This window comes from Pinus tabuliformis, chromosome 7 (assembly GCF_031772625.1).
Source record: "Pinus tabuliformis cultivar Carrire ecotype Pingquan chromosome 7, CPIR1, whole genome shotgun sequence".
Lineage (NCBI taxonomy): Eukaryota > Viridiplantae > Streptophyta > Pinopsida > Pinales > Pinaceae > Pinus > Pinus tabuliformis.
Genome location: NC_142293.1, coordinates 1,541,796,874 through 1,541,814,598, shown reverse-complemented (window position 1 = coordinate 1,541,814,598; position 17,725 = coordinate 1,541,796,874).

Sequence of the window (17,725 nt, the reverse complement as noted above, 5' to 3'; positions counted from 1 at the left end):
CTAGTAATCCTTAGGCAGAAATCTGCCTTTCATCTTGGCCACCATCCTTGACCATTTCTTGATTGGCAACTTGTTCAACCTTCTTCTCTCTGTTTGGACACTGTCCCACCACAAGGCTGCATGTCCCTTCAGCTTTGTTGCAGTGAACTTAACTCTCCGATCTTCACTGACCTCTTCACACTCAAAGTATTTATCCAGCTCATTGATCCAGTCCAACAGAACCTTTGTCGACAAGTTTCCGTCATAATTTAGGATTTATGGTTTAGGCTTGCTGCTCGCCAATAGGACCGACCTCAACAGTCTCATTTTCGGCCCTTCTTCATTCGATCCATCTGTTGTCACTATGGCTTCCTCTTCACTGTCATCTCCTACCTCTAGATCCCTTCTCCTTCCTGCTTCAACTGCCTCCAAACGGGCAGTAAGGATCCTGATCTCCTCTCTCAATCCTTCATCTGCTGCTCTCCGAGCACCTCTTCCACGTCCTCGTCTTCCAACTTCCATTTCTCAGGAAAACACTAAATCCTGCTCTGATACCACTATGATGGGACTAGCCCGTAGTTCCACGCAATAATGTTAATCAATAGCACAATAATGCACTAATCAATAAGTAAATAATTAGACAGTGATTTTATGGCTTAACAATGTTGATTAGTGGTTAATTGTTGGATGGTTTTGGACTTTGTTTGGGTGGCATTTATGATTGGAATTAACTCTCGCTGTGCTAGTGGTCCTTGCCTTGGTTATCATTTTATCGCTCCTCGGTCTATACCAAAACCCTGTTTACCATGTCATTTGTTCATTTTCACATTTGTAACTTTGCCGCTCTGAGGGTTTGGGTCTGTAAGTGAATTTTTGGCTGTGGATGGTTGGAAATGAGCCACAGGCTTTGCCTGCGCCGACTATGGGCTCTACTACCTATGAGTATGGCACCTGCATTTGTCTTGGTGACTTATGGGCTCGGTTCCTTGAGCTCAGGTGATGGTTCTGCTCGTCGGCGTAAGGGAATGACTACAATATGTTCTATTCGGTTGCTTGATTTGTATTTGCTCCACTGTTATTGTTTTGTTGAGGACATTTTACTGGTTAGATTTGAATTAATAGTGTGCATGCTACAGATCACATCTACGGTGGCCTCCTCTTGCTCGCAATTTCTCTCCAGGTATCTTATTCCTCCATGATTTATTTTCTTCCTCGTCTTTCTCCAATTCTAACAACTTTTGCTCCTCTGTCTCAAGTTATCACTGTAGAATGTGGCTCACTGGTTTTGCTTTCTTCTCGCGCGGCTAAACCTCTAGGTAATTCTTTTTCTCTCTGTGTAAACAGTTCTCTAAACTTCGCTCGCTTTCCTCTGTTGACAGTTGGGCTTACAGTGTTGCCCAGTTTCGATTTTGCAAGCTGGGGTTTTTCTCTTTTGGCATGTTGGGTGTGAACACCGCGGTTCTTTCCCAGAAGGCTCTGCCACTGTCTTGACTTGTTTTTACAGTTAGTCTCTCTCGATTAGGTGGGATTGAGTCCCTTTACTTGTTTGCTCTTATGCTTCTATCGTCGCTATGCGACCAGGGTTGTTTGGCACAAACCCTTGTTTGATTCCGCAAAGTTTGTAATGATAAAATGATTTTAAAAGACTGTTTGAAGGCTGTTTGAAACCATCCTCTAGGGTTTTACTGGTTCGTTTGGCTCTTTAATTGTTCGTTGGGTTATACCTGGACTCTGTCAAATGTATACAAACATTTTGTTTTTGGAATGAAAAGAATTACAGTGGAATTTGATTGTATTTGTTACCTCTGTCCTGAATGTGGTTACCCAGTGTTTGTTTTCTCGTTCTGGACTGAACTTGCTCGAAACGTTCTTGGTTCTTTCGATCGTGGACTTCGTTTGTTTGTTTGTTGCTTGATTTGTATTTGCTCCATTGTTATTGTTTTCTTGAGGAAATTTTACTAGTTAGATTTGAATTAATAGTGTGCATGCTATAGGTCACATCTATGGTGGCCTCCTCTTGCTCGCAATTTCTCTCTAGGTATCTTATTCCTCCATGATTTATTTTCTTCCTCGTCTTTCTCCGGTTCTAACAAATTTTTCTCCTCTGTCTCAAGTTATCACTATAGAATGTGGCTCACTGGTTCTGCTTTCTTCTCGCGCGGCTAAACCTCCAGGTAATTTTTTTTCTCTCTGTGTAAACAGTTCTCTAAACTTCGCTCGCTTTCCTCTGTTGACAGTTGGGCTTACAGTGTTGCCCAGCTTCGATTTTGCAGGCTGGGGTTTTGCTCTTTTGGCATGTTGGGTGTGAACACCGCGGTTCTTTCCCAAAAGGCTCTACCACTATCTTGACTTGTTTTTATGGTTAGTCTCTGTCAATTAGGTGGGATTGAGTCCCTTTACTTGTTTGCTCTTATGCTTCTATCGTCGCTATGCGACCAGGGTTGTTTGGCACAAACCCTTGTTTGATTCCGCAAAGTTTGTAATGATAAAATGATTTTAAAAGACTGTTTGAAGGCTGTCTGAAACCCTCCTCTAGGGTTTTACTGGTTCGTTTGTCTCTTTAATTGTTTGTTGTGTTATACCTGGACTCTATCAAATGTGTACGAACATTTTGTTTTTGGAATGAAAAGAATTATAGCGGAATTTGATTGTATTTGTTACCTCTGTCCTGAATGTGGTTACCCAGTGTTTGTTATCTCGTTCTGGACTGAACTTGCTCGAAACGTGCCTGATTCTTTCAGTCGTGGAATTCGTTTGTTGTTTGCTAGCCTTAGAAGAGAAAATAAAATGAAAGAAATATGCATGCACTGTATCTGCTTATTATGGATTATTCAAATGACTAGAAAAACATAGATAAACATGTCAATGACTGTTACTAATGAATGGATTCGAAACGAAAGAAAATTTTCTTTGTCTTCTATTACTATATTCTTATGCTGAACCCATCAAAATGATTTACATTTTCTATTTGTACTTGTTTGTCCATAGTTATTTGAACTGTACATAGTTACTTTTTAGTTTTTATTGTATTAGTTACATAGCTGTTAATGCATTCGGTTCTTCTTGCACTGTAAGATTTTACATTTTACATGATTGTCTTTTTTCCTAAAATGAATGAAATAGTTATAAAACAATTATTTACTAAAAGACAGACAATTGTGACAGTGACCCTAACTAAGTATACTGTTCCCTAACTAATACTGAAATTAAAAAGAAACAAGTTCCTACATTCTGCTTTGACTAATTAAACATAAAGAAAGCAAATGGTGATAAGCTCTCCACCTTGGCGGAGACCAACACTCGGTCATGGTACCCTTAGTTGGATGCTCCTGCATCACTAAATTAGACATTTTGGGAGCACTGCTGCTCCACATGTTCTCCCCTTATACATTCCCGATAAACTATTTGCCAGGGAAATAGCCTATCAAATCACAGAAGGAGGGATGTCTAGAAACCTAAAGGAGTCCAAAAAGAAAATGTCGCCTTCATTCCCCCTCCCATGTGGTACTTTCACTCTACATGACTTCAAACATGCAGAGAAAGAAGTAGAGAAAATAAAAGTGCTATACTTAGCAACCATTCCAAAGAGGCAATGTGATCCAAAAGAAATAGCCTATAACTTCACCTCTCATGTCAAAATTGCCAAGTTTGAACATGAGAAAGATGATTATGATGATTTGTTCACCTCAGCTGACTTATTTTCTCAAGTAAAACAACTTGCAAAAATCAAATTGGGAGCAGAGGGAGTAGAAGCATTTCTACAGTTCAAAACAAGGAGGTTGGAAACTCTACCGATGGACTTATTAAATACCACCCCTATGCTGCAACATGAAGGCCAAAGTGAAGGAAAAACTACCCAGAAGATTCTTGAAAAGCAGAAGAGCCCTGAAAGGCAGAGGACAAAGCAAGGAACTAGTGAGCTCCTTCATACTGATATAAATATTGATCCAACTTTAATCAAGGAATGGGAGCAATTCGATCTAATCATAAAAAACCCAAAGGACTCCCAAAACCTCACTACACCAAAACCGCCCACAACACAACATTATGAGGTTATTAGTGTTTCGATTGAAGGGACAAATGGCCCACCCACAATGAAGCAGGATATAGAAATCATTCCCGAAAATCCCCCAGAAGGGATTGTACTAAAAATAGAGGAAATACCATCCCTTGATGTCTTCTACAGTCCAAAGCACAGGGCTGTAGTTAAAAGACAAAGGCAAAAGAGGAAAACCGATCAAGGACCTCTTTTAACTCCTCAGGACGAAATCATGAATGTGGTATGGAAGTCAGAAGTCAATCCTTCTGAGGATTTAACAAAATTATCTCAGTATGTAGGGGCTTATACAGCAACAACAATGGACAAAGCCTCAGAGGTCAATCAACTAATCAGGGATAAAGATCAAAGGATCACTAAGCTTGAGATGCAATCAGCAGAAGAACAACAAAAGATTAATCAACTAGAACAATAGCTAGCAGAACAAAGGCAACAAAATGAGAAACTTAAAGAACAGTTGAATCTGGAGAAACACAAAATTGATAAGTAGGCTCCCCAGAAACAACAAAAGTTGTCTCAAGGCTAAGCAACCTTCAGATAGCGATTGAGCAAGAAAAGAATGCCAAGTATGATCAAATTGCACAACTACAATTACAGATAGAAAAATACAAGGGTTATCCACAGGTTATTGATTTCAAAAAAGAATCCTTGGAGATAACCAAAGCCTTGTCCCAGCAATTGAACATCCTTTCCCATAATATATCATTGGCCGACCTATTGTGCGACATCTCTGCATCATTGATTAACAAGGCAATTGACAGGAGATTCGAATTGGAGAAAGCAGATGAAAAAATAACAAACTTTCTCTCTTGGAAAAATTCAGAGGAAGGAATGGTTGCAAATCTACCAAAAATATAAGAACCGCACAAGGAAATCCTATTTTCGGAATGGGAATCTTAGCTAATGAAAGCCGAAATGGTAACTTCTAGAGCCAGAGCTACAATGAATGGTGTAATCGAATTAGTAAATAACAGTTTATATATGTCTAATTTGATTTCCGATTGCTCTCTAGGCAAACTCCCGAAAGAAAAGGAACTAGAACATCATTGGAGATAGGAACTGGCAAGCAGATAAAAACAGATTGGAGAAGTTCAAAACTTGACACGGGATGCATTCTGGTTTCTTCTAGTCTCATAGCCAGTAGATGGCCATGAAATGCCTGTCTAATGCGGTCAACTGCATGGTTCCCGAACTCTCCGATGCCACCTACATAGCCCAGCTACATTCTAGGATGAGCCAACCTCTAGAAATCCAACCAATGCTAGCAATCTATGAGCTGCAAGCACAAGAGAAGAAGTCGATTCAATGAATTAGTTCAACCGCCATCACACTGCTAATTTTATACCAAATCCCAGATTTTCATGTTACAGTTTGAACACCTTATAGTGATTTTTGTTGATAGTAGTTTTTATTTTTATTATTTAAGACCCTTTCATGTATTTAGAAAGGGTCCTCAATTTGTATAAAATTTTGACTTGGGAAGTTGCACTATTGTACTTCTAAATATTTTTTTAATCAAAAATTGCATCAAGGTTTCACATTTTTATCAAGAAGCTTTTTCAAGACTTTCACTTTTGCATCTTCTAGAGGTTTTTCTCAAATAGAAAGGTGGAATTGAAGTGTTGTTCACACTGGAAGGATTCAAATGCATGCGGTACTTCTATCACTGTTTTTTATTATTTCCTTATGTGAATGAACACTTGTTTTAAAATTGCTATTGTTGATAAATGTATTTTTTCTCAAATAATTCTTTATCATATCATTTCTGAAGATTGAGAATTGTTATATTTTAGAGGATATATGTCAACGATATATATATTTTGATTAATGCGATAATGTTTTTATAACTACTTTTTTTAATTTCTTAAACAAAGTAAGCATTATATGAATGCATCTTTCTATTTGATAAGTAAGCCATCTATATGCTTATTTCTCTTTTAGGAATAATCAAAGATCACATTGTTTATAAATCACCCGCCTTAGATAAGAATATCTATATATTTTTCAGTTGTAGGATAAAGACATTGTCACAGATCCATTCCACATGCTTCAAATTTGCGAAGCGAATCTCATGTTCTTGAAAATGAAGTAAATGTTACTCTGTTGTTTAAGATGCTTGTGGCAATATTCATATTTTCTACAGAAGAGTTAGAATAGGTTAGTTCGATTGTGATCTAAACCAAAACCAATATAAGAACCACATTCCAAACCAAGAAGCTTTTTCAAGACTTGCACTTTTGCATCTTCTGGAGGTTTTCTCAAATAGGAATGTGGAATCGAAGTTTTGTTCACATCGGAAGGATTCAAATGAATGCGGTACTTCTATCATTTTTTTTGTCTTATTTCCTTATGTGAATGAACACTTCTTTAAAAATTTCTATTGTTGATATATGTATTTTTTCTCAAATAATTCTTTATCATATCATTTCTGAACATTCAGAATTGTTATATTTCAAAGGATATATGTCAACAATATATATATATCTATATATATATATATATATATATTGATGAATGTGATAATGATAAACCATCACTACATTAATAATAACACATTTATATCACTGCATTGTAAACAGTAAATAGAATTCAGGCCATAAATACATTGATATCAATACATGAATGTATTAATACTATAAATCTCAAGAATATTGATATAAACACCTAGAACATGAAATCGCAACAATAATATTATAAATGTAAACAATATTTTCATTTATGGATCCTGGTGAACAAAGCGAAGGGATCCACACAGAAGACCACAACAATCAGAAATGCAAGAGAAAGATATAAAATAGTAACACTCCCATTGGAGAAAAGTAACATAAATGAAAAAAACACATCTAAATTGCACACATTGGATTTAAAGAAGAACAACATAATAGGACACTCTAAGACCAGAGATATACAATTTTTCACATAAAAACAACACTAGTGTTTAAAATAATCACAATTTAACCAACATTGCAACCACATAAAGAGTATTTAGTCTTAACATATATTTTTTGTTTTGTCTACATCAAATAATCCACTACAAAATTGAAGTTCAAAACTATAAAGAAGGCCACAATGTTATTAGTTGTATTTCATAGTGATATGGACTTCAATTGCTCCTCTTCCTTCTTTCTAATTGTAACATATGCACTATTTTTCATCTTGTCATAATGTTGGAACGTAAAAGGCGGTGCAATGCATAAACCATCTATTGATTTCACTCTTGATATGGCTGTGAAGGTAAGACCTTGCTGCTCTTTATTCCCAATATCAACTGATGCTCGTTCTAAAGTCAATCCCTATGACTTGTGGATTGTAAGAGCCCATGCCATCTTCAAAGGAATTTGTTTTCGATTTCCTCTTATCATGGGGGTGATAGGGACAATGTTTGGATTGCTTGAATCATATGGAACACCAACATACTTATCAAAAACAACAGTTGTGAACATTGGAAGTGCAGGTGGCTTAGAGGTAGGCGCATAGAATATATCCTTAACAAAACCAAGTGCACCATTCACCAAGCCAGCTTCAACCCATAAATTACATGTCTACATAACACGCTGACCATGAAAAAACAAAACTTCACAATCTAATTGATCTTCATCAACACCACCGATTTCTAAACACCTTGAATATTCAGTAACACATCGTGCAATTCGAGAATTTAATGATTTTAACATATGCCTATTATGCAAGGACACCAAATTATTTGTTGGAAACATGTGAATTGCTGCATTAAATAAATATCTTTCTGTAGGATGCAACCTCATATAAGCCCGAGACATAAGAAAGTTCCAATTTTCAAGAACAGGTTCTACATTTCTTATGTTATTGAGGACTCCACGAAAACAAGATTGTTTCTTATTATTCCTTTGTTAGCGAAATATTGTGTCAAGAGTGACAACAATGTTGAATTTGTTCCACAACACTTTCCTGCATGTATTACCTGCATACAAAGGCTTATCTCTGATAAGAGGCAGTTGGCCAAGGTCACCCACAAGGATGATGGATCTCCCACCAAAAGGACAATTCCTTTTCTCTGGAAATGCTTCACGTAACCGAGCATCTATTTGCATAAACAACCTTGATCCTAGAAATCTTATTTCATCAATCAATATATATCTAGCATGTCGCATTTTTTCTTGGAATACTACAAGTGACTACCCCTGTAGTGGCTGCATATCTTTAATTGGGATTTTTAGAGCTGAGTGTATTGTTTTTGCATGTATATTAAAAGCAACTATTCCTGTTGGCACAAGAAGAAGCAAAGGGCTTCTTCCATCACTTGACGAATTAGAAAGAGATTCAAAAATACAATGGATAAGGAAAGACTTCCCAGTGCCCGTAGTGCCCTGAATAATCATAAGAAGAGCTTCACAAATTTCATATTCAACAAAGTGCCTTAACACAATCTCAAAAGCAAGTCGTTGTTTTTCCGACAAAGAACCTGGAGATGCAAATGTTCTATTTGAAAGGTCAACAATATCACCCACTGATTTTGAAATCCTTATAAAATTAGTAGCTTCCTCTACAACATCATCAGAAATAGTTGTACTTTCCCAATCAAAGGATATATCAAAGTCCCTTCAACCAAGGGTGTGAAGATCAGAAACATTCACATCGTTTGGTGGAACCAAACGAGAGAAAATCTGCCATTCTTGAAAATCATCTTCAACATTCATTTCGTGGTTAGAAAAATCACCATGTTCTTCATCTTCAATATTGTCTATAATTGATGGGTGTCGATCAACATGCCATGCTCGATATCAAAAATTCCTCCAACTTTCAATAATAACTTCAGCTGAAAGGCCAATTTTTGTAGAAATGTCATGAAATGGCTTGTACAATAGCAATTTTGACCAGCAAAAGGTTTCAAATTCCTCTAAAGCCTCACCGGGAATAGAATAAAACCGTGGCCAAACCCAAACAATAATATGAATGTTAGGTCCCTATAATACTAGTGATTACCCCATTACTATTGTAGTTGTATCCCTTATTAATATTGTTGTGCCCCTATTTTCCCCATATTTTTATTACTGTGCCCCATAGAATCTCTCTATTGTTATTTTTGTGGCTTTATATAATTATTGTTAGGTTGGCTGGGTTATATTGTGACTCCTTAGACTCCTATATATAGAAAGGAGGTTTTGTCATTTGAATCATCCAAGAATTGTTCATTTATGTAATCTAAAGGAGGTTGCCCCCTCGAAAAGGCTGAATTCTAAGGCATTTATCTATCTTTTCTATCTTTTTGTGAGCTGGTTTCATAACATTTGGTATCAGAGTTTTGGATTTTAGGGTTTCGCTACTCCAAATAGGTGATCGTGGCATTTTCGCCATAAATTTTTTTTTTCTGAAATGTTTCAGAAGCTAAAAAAAAACTCATTTGAGAAGAAATCGTACTGAACCTTGGGTCCGAATTTCAGAAATTTTCGTACTATATTTATGGAGATATGATCTGAGTAAGTTGGTCTTTTTACATACTCCTGAATTACATTCCAAACAGGTGACTTGGGGAAAATCGTCATAACTTTCCCTCTGAGCATCAGATTTAAATTTCGTAAGAAGGTACAGAAAGAGGACAGACTGTAGTTTCTTGTATATCTTTTCAGAGAAAAAGGTCGAAACAGTGACTCGTGGAATTTCGTACAATTTCGCTTGACTGAACTAGTCTATAATTAGGTCACTGTGGAAGATTTGGCATAACTCTTCCTTGGAGAATCCAATTTGGATCAGATTGGTGGAATTGGAAAGTGGAAATAGAGGAATACTACAGGTTGCAATTTCATAATTGGATGATTCGAAATTACAGAGATACATCAAAGGCAATATCAAGCTCCTACAAAGTGAAAAATGGTGTGTAAATTTTTTTAAAGTTTTTCTTAAGCTTGGTTTGAAAAATTATTTTGAAGAATTCCAAGGGCATAGTAGAGCATTATTATCGCTAATTGATGCCCCAAGGAAATAAAATGCAAACACCTAGTAAGCAACCTGAAAGTGCTAGCATGACTCATGAAGAAGAGGAAGAAATGCTACATGATATATCAAAATTACAAGACCAAGTGCAACAAATGTCACTCTCACAAAAGCTAACAGAAGCTAAGATAAATGGTGTGGAATCTAAGATAAATGGCGTGGAATCTAAGATAAAGGGCGTGGAAGCTAAGATGAATGGCATGGAAGCTAATATGGACGATTTGAAGATAGATTTGAAGATAGGCATGGAAGATTTGAAGACAGATTTGACAAAGTTTCTACAAGAAATGCTTACTAATGGTGAAAGGGTAGTAAAGGAAACTCATGATGAGAACAAAAGAAATGTTAATAATGATTTCATAGACTCTAATGTTGGACCGAAGACCCACCATATTCCAAAAATCGATATGAGGAAGTTTGATGGCAAGGATCCCACAAAATGGATATTACAAATGGAGCAATTTTTCGATCTCAATAATGTGCAAAACACACAAAAGGTACGTATTGAAACTTTATATTTGGAACCAAATCAGTTTGTATGGTATCAATGGCTTTGCTCTCGTAAACAAATTATCACTTGGGCAACTTTTACAGAAGAATTGGCAACACATTATGAGGATACAAAAAGCAACACTTTTTTTAGCCAATTGATAAGTCTCAAACAAAAGGGTTCAATAATGGAGCACATTGAGGAGTTCCAAAAATTGAACATAAGGGTAAAAAATATTCCAGAGGAGCATAGGATTGATGTGTTCATAGGGACTTTAAAGGATAATATCCAACATGATGTTCGCCTTTGGGAACCTGATTCATTAGAGAAGGCATTCAGGTTAGCAAGAAAAATGGAAAGCAAAATTATGGCAACTAGGAAGCATACCACTCACAACTATAAAGATGGAAGTGTTGTTGCCCCTAGTCTTCCACAACCTATAAGGTTGACACCACAAAAATTGGAAGAAAAAAGAGCAAAAGGGCTTTATTACAGTTGTGATAACAAATAAACTAAAGGTCATAAGTGTGCTGAGAAGAAATTATTCTACATCGATTATGAAGAGGAAGAAGAAAAGGAGAAAGATAGGTCAAAAGAAGAGGATATACTTCAGGAACAAAGCCTAGATAAAGAAGAAATGAATCCGACCATATCTTGTAATGCATTGGCTGGAATTACCACTCCTCAAACCATCAAGATAGAAGGACAAATCAAGAAGAAAAAGGTAATAGTGTTGATTGATTCAGGAAGTACCCACAATTTTATTCATTGTAAGATAGCAAGAGAATTGAATAGCTTCCTATATCCAGCACCAGAGTGTCAAGTGATGGTTGCAAATGGAGGAATGATAAATTACTCTGGAAAGTGCCATAATATCAAGCTATCCATGGGAGAATATTTATTGAATAGCCCAATGCTTTCCATTCCATTGGGAGGTGCTGATGTTGTACTAGGAGTCCAATGGCTACAATCCTTGGGTACAATAGAATTTAATTTTCAAGAAATTTTCATGAAATTTTCTGTGGAAGGAAAGTAAGTTGAATTAAGGGGTATTGCAGGGAAACCAGGAAAGATAATCAGCTCTAACGGTATGACAAAGCTTCTAAAAAAGGAACAAAGAGGTGTAATTGCACAATTATGTTTGCTAGATGTTTCCACATTGGAATCATCTATTTCTCCAGATCTCCAAAAAGTCTTGGACAATCATTCCAAGGTATTTGAGACTCCCAAAGGTCTCCCACCTATTCGTGATCATGATCATGCTATCCATCTGATTCTAGGAAGTGTTCCTCCAAACATCAGGTCGTACAGATATCCCTATGCTCAAAAGAGTGAAATTGAACATATGGTTGCAGAAATGCTAGAGGCGAGTATAATTCAACCTAGTCAAAGTTATTTCTCTGCTCCAATAGTATTGGTGCACAAGAAGGATGGATCATGGCACATGTGTCCGGATTATAGGGAGCTCAACAAGCTCACTATTAAAGATAAGTTCCCCATTCCTGTCATCGATGAATTACTGGATGAATTGCATGGATCAATTTACTTCACCAAGTTGGATCTTCATTTAGGATATCATCAAATCAGAATGAAGACTGAAGACATTCCGAAAATAGCATTTAGAACTCATGAGGGTCATTATGAATTTTTGGTCATGCCTTTTGGCCTTACCAATGCACCTTCTACATTTCAAGGTTTGATGAATTCCATTTTTAAACCCTTCCTTAGAAAATTTGTGTTAGTATTTTTTGATGATATACTAACCTACAACAAGTCTTGGAAGGATCATGTTGAACATGTTGACAGGGTGCTAAAACTATTGGAGGAGAAACAATTATAGGCAAAAATATCCAAATGCTTCTTTGGAGTCCAAGAGGTGGAATATCTGGGTCATATTGTATCTCATGAAGGAGTTAAGGTAGACCCCAACAAAATTAAAGCCATTAAGGAATGAAAAATCCCCACATCCATAAAGCATCTGCAAGGATTTCTCGGGTTGACAGGGTATTATCAAAAGTTTGTTAAGAATTATGGGAGAATAGCAGCACCTCTAACAACATTATTGAAGAAAGATGCATTTACATGGACTCCAAAAGCAACAAAGGCCTTCGAACATCTTAAAGAGGCAATGTGCCAAGCACCGGTCTTAGCTACACCAGACTTCACAAAAACCTTTATTGTGGAATGTGACGCTTCAGGAAATGGAATTGGTGTTGTTTTAATGCAAGATGAATGACCCATTGCTTTTGAAAGTCGTCCAATCAAGGGAAAGATTTTACACAAAGCTATTCATGAGAAGGAAATGTTGGCAATACTCCATGCACTTAAGAAATGGCGACCCTACCTAATGGGAAGACACTTCAAGGTAAAAACGGATCATGATAGCCTTAAACACTTTTTAGAACAAAGTTTATCCTTTGAAGAGCAACAAAAGTGGGTCACAAAGATGTTGGGTTATGACTTTGAAATCATGTACAAAAAAGGGAAGCAAAATGTGGTGGTAGATTCACTCTCAAGAAAGGATGAGGATGTGGAAGCATTGTTGTGTGCCATTTCTATTATCCAACCAAATTGGATAAACGAAGCAAGGGAGGAATAGAAGAATGATGAAGAAGTGTGGGCACTTATTCAAAAGTTACAACAAGATTCCAGTGCATCTGATACATTTAGTTGGCAAAATGATTCATTATGGTACAAAGATCGCTTATACCTCTGTAAGAATTCCCAACTAAAACAAAAGATTCTTATGGAATTTCACACTTCTCCCTTGGGAGGGCACTCAGGATTTTTAAAAGCTTACCACAGGGTTAAGAAGGAATTTTTTTGGGACGGCCTTAAATCGGATATTCAAAAGTTTGTGGCAGAATGTTTGGTTTGCCAACAAAATAAAGTTGAAACAATTAAGACACCGGGTCTATTACAACCTTTATCCATTCCAAGCCAACGTTGGGAGGAGGTTTCAATGGATTTTATCACAAGTTTACCCCAATTCTGAGGGAAAGAGTGTCATCATGGTGGTAGTTGATAGACATACCAAGTATGCACACTTTTGTGCATTATCACATCCATTTAAAGCTAGTATAGTTTCTACTACATTTATGGAAACAATTCAAAAGCTACATGGAAGCCCAAAGATTATTGTAAGTGACAGAGATCCCATTTTCACTGGAAGTTTTTGGACAGAATTATTTTCTTGTCTTGGTACTCAGTTAGCTCATAGCTCATCTTATCATCCTCAATCTGATGGGCAAACTGAGATAGTAAACAAATGTTTGGAAGGATATCTTTGTTGCTTTGTATCTGATAAACAGACACAATGGGTCAAATGGTTGCCTCTAGATGAATGGTCGTATAACATTTCCTTCCATATAGCAACAAAAATGACCTCATTTATGGCACTTTATGGATATCAGCCACCATCCATCAGATCATATTTAAGAGAAAATTCTAAGGTTCAAGCAGTGGAACATCACATCAAACATCAACAACAAGTCCTCCAACTCTTAAAGGATAACCTCGTGTTGGCACAGAATAGAATGAAACAACAGGCATATCAACATCGCAGTGAAAGAAGTTTTGATGTAGGTGATTGGGTATTCCTACGGCTATAACCATATAAGAAAATGTCCCTCAAGCAAGCTAAGAAGGATAATAAATTATCACCAAAGTATTATGGTCCGTACAAGGTGTTTCAAAAGATTGGTACTATGGCTTACAAATTGGACCTTCCTGCAACTTCTCGATTGCACCCAGTTTTCTATGTTTCATGTTTAAAAAAGGTTATAGGCGACAAGCTCCCAGTTCAAACAATATTGCAAGAACTTGACAAGGAAAGAAAAAATATATTGGAACCGGAAGCAGTCACAGAAACAAGAACTTAACAGCTACGAAATCGATCAATTTTGCAGTATCTTATCAAGTAGAAGAACTTATCCGCCCACATGGGAGGATGAAAATTTTATACAAAAGCATCTAGAACTACTCAAGCATTGAGGACAACACTTTTTTGAAGAAGAGGGGCATGTTAGGTCCCTATAGTACTAGAGTGATTACCCCATTACTATTGTAGTTGTATCCCTTATTAATATTGTTGTGCCCCTATTGTCCCCATATTGTTATTACTGTGCCCCATAGAATCCCTCTATTGTTATTTTTGTGGCTTTATATTATTATTATTAGGCCGGTTGGGTTATATTGTGACTCCTTAGACTCTTATATATAGAAAGGAGGTTTTGTCATTTGAATCATCCAAGAATTGTTCATTTATGTAATGTAAAGGAGGCTGCCCCCTCGAAGAGGCTGAATTCTAAGGTGTTGACCTATATTTTCTATCATTTTGTGAGCTGGATTCATAACAATGAACATCTTTAGCCTTCCATGGATCTTGTTTACACTTGCTATCAAATGTCCAAGATCTTGTTGTTTCTATCAAAGATATATGTTCAAGGAAAAAAGGTCTCTTCTGATAATGTTGAACGAAAGTATTCTCAGATGAACATTACAAGCCATCCCTTGATATTTTCCTAGAAACCTTTCTTCCAACATTTAAGGAAACAAATTCCAACTACAAACAACAAGAGGCAACTTAAGCAACATATGACATGTTTCTTGTGCTCCAACATCACAGTCAACAATCGTTTCTGCAAGAAACTTTCTATATGCACATAAAGCAAGATCCTCAGGGCCAATAGAATTTGAAATTCTAGTTCACATATGATGATAACTTTCAAACCTTTTTTCTGCTTTCGATGCGTACTTAGCAATGTATTTCAACATAGCATAGCGAGAAAGCACTGGCTGGAAATCAACATTTGCACACCACATTGTTAGAAGTTCAATGTTATGTACATTAAGCCTGTCATCATTTCTTGCTGGCTCATAATTTTTTTTCCTTGATCATCTATGAACAATCTTGATTCACCGCAAAGATCCCATGGAGCATTGTACCGACATGTTAGAATAGCGCCCTTTTTGCACAAACAAGAACCCACAGTACACTTTGTGTGCCTTTGGACATGGTTTAACAATTCTTCGTAATCATTATGAGGATCACAAGAGAAAATCTGACTAGTATTCAACAGGCAAGGTTCATCATTGAGGCCTTGTGGAACCATTATGTTGCGACGATGGATGTCACGCAGATTTCATGTAGTTACATATTTGTCGAAGAACATCTTTGCAAGTTGTACATCAGAACTATTTGACCAATCAAGTATTTCCATGTCAGGAGCACCTTCTAACCATAGGAAACCATGGATATGCGTTGAACCTCTATGTTGCCACTCATATATGAAATAAATGAACATATAGTTACTACAAACAATATAAATAGAACCACAATAAAAGTTGAAAAAGTATAGAAGAAAAATTTAACGCAAACCTATACCAAAAGTCTTTAGATTTAAGGTATTTTTGGATAACTTCCTCTCGAAAAATATTGAATCTGTGGTGCATAAATGCCACAACAATATGAGGGTACTGGATAAAATTCTCAATTTTCATACGATGCTCATTTGAAGAATGAGAATGTGAATGTATGGGCATGAGGTTATGCAACTCTGGCCACTTTGTGTCAGCTGCACTCAAAGTAAAAAATAAAGATGGACATCCTAACTGAGTAATCATGTCCATCAATTCAGATCGACACTTAGTCCAGTATGCCCTTGTACCTCTCAGAGAAGAACCAAACTGCATAAGATGCTTAGCCAACTTATTATCTGGTAAATCAGATAGTTGGTGACGCAACTCCTCAACTATTGTAGGTGAGTTATCATGTAAATGTTTCTTTGCAAAAACTGCAGTAGTTGCTTGGCTCTGATGCTACATTATCATGTTTAATAGGTAATATCGAAACCGAGGATGGCTTCCAAATCTCTGATCATAGTACCTAAGAAGATGCAATTCATACTCATGAACTTCAACACTACAAACACATGGTTGCAACCAATCAGCATCACCAGTGGGGAACATTGTTGGGAATGCCATATCGAACAACCCATCTGTATTATATTCATTCACAGGAGAGGTTCCAATAGTGGGCCAATCCATGTCTTGAACATGTGAAGAATGAACATTATCAAGAAATGCTCTAATTTCTTCCACTTCTCTGCATTCATTTGGTAGGTGAGAAACAAAGGAAGAAGGATGAGAGGGCAAATGCTCAACATGAAACTCTTCATTATTAGTTTCATTGATCTCAAATTCTTCAATATGACAATCAACAAATTTAAGCCTAGAGGAGACATTTGTTGAACTTTCGGGCAGAGCATTCAGTGAATCATAATCAATTACAACATCTTGATAGTATTGATCACATTGGATTTTGAAAAGCAATGCATCCATCACTCGAGATATTTTGACATAACATTCATAATATTTAGACTCAGCGCCATGTCTCCTCACAATTAGAAAGTCAATATCTTCAACACGTCGGGGAAGGCTTCATACAATTGTAGAAATATCTTGAGAAAAACTAATTGTATGACCAGGAGCTTCTTGTTTCATTCTATTGTTAAGAATTCTTTGTTTTCTCTTGCTCCCTAGATCTCTGATATTCCAAGATGTAAACTTCATTATTAAAGATCTGTAAAGGAGTAGCTGGTTAGATATTTCATCTTACCTGAATTTATCATTAGCCTTCCACATTCCATCAGTAGCTCGTTCTGTTTCTTCCTGCCTCTCTTCTTTCCTGGAATTTTGGGAGCTAGTCCTGGTGTGTTTTTCATGGTTTTCACACCTTTGTTGCCCTACCTTTCACTTTTTCCTTGTCTGTCCAGCCCTATAGCCTGAGTTTTCCATAGGAACAACTATTGTATCCTGTTAAACTCTTCTGGTGGTAAAGAATCCACCCCACTGATGGTCCCCTGTTTCAAGAATCCTTCCATATCTAGGTGTTCCCTCTCAAGAATCTCCTGTAGCTCATGATCTTCCATTTCCATCTCACTCTAGGTCATTTCTTGGTGCCTATCTGATTCTACATCGCTCATCATAGTCTCTTTATGTTTGCTACCATCTTGTGTTCGAGCTGTATCTTTCTCTTTCTCCTTTTCCCCCGGGCTTCCTTCCATTACCTAGTCTACCTTTGTTATCTCTTCTTCTTCTTCGAGAACTTGGAACCTATTCAGATTAGTCTATGGTTCTTCTATATGCTACTGCTTTGGTCCCCTCTTGCCCCCTCTTCCTCTGTGAACCACTTTGTGAAAGCCTTCAGTATCTTTCATTGTGTTTGT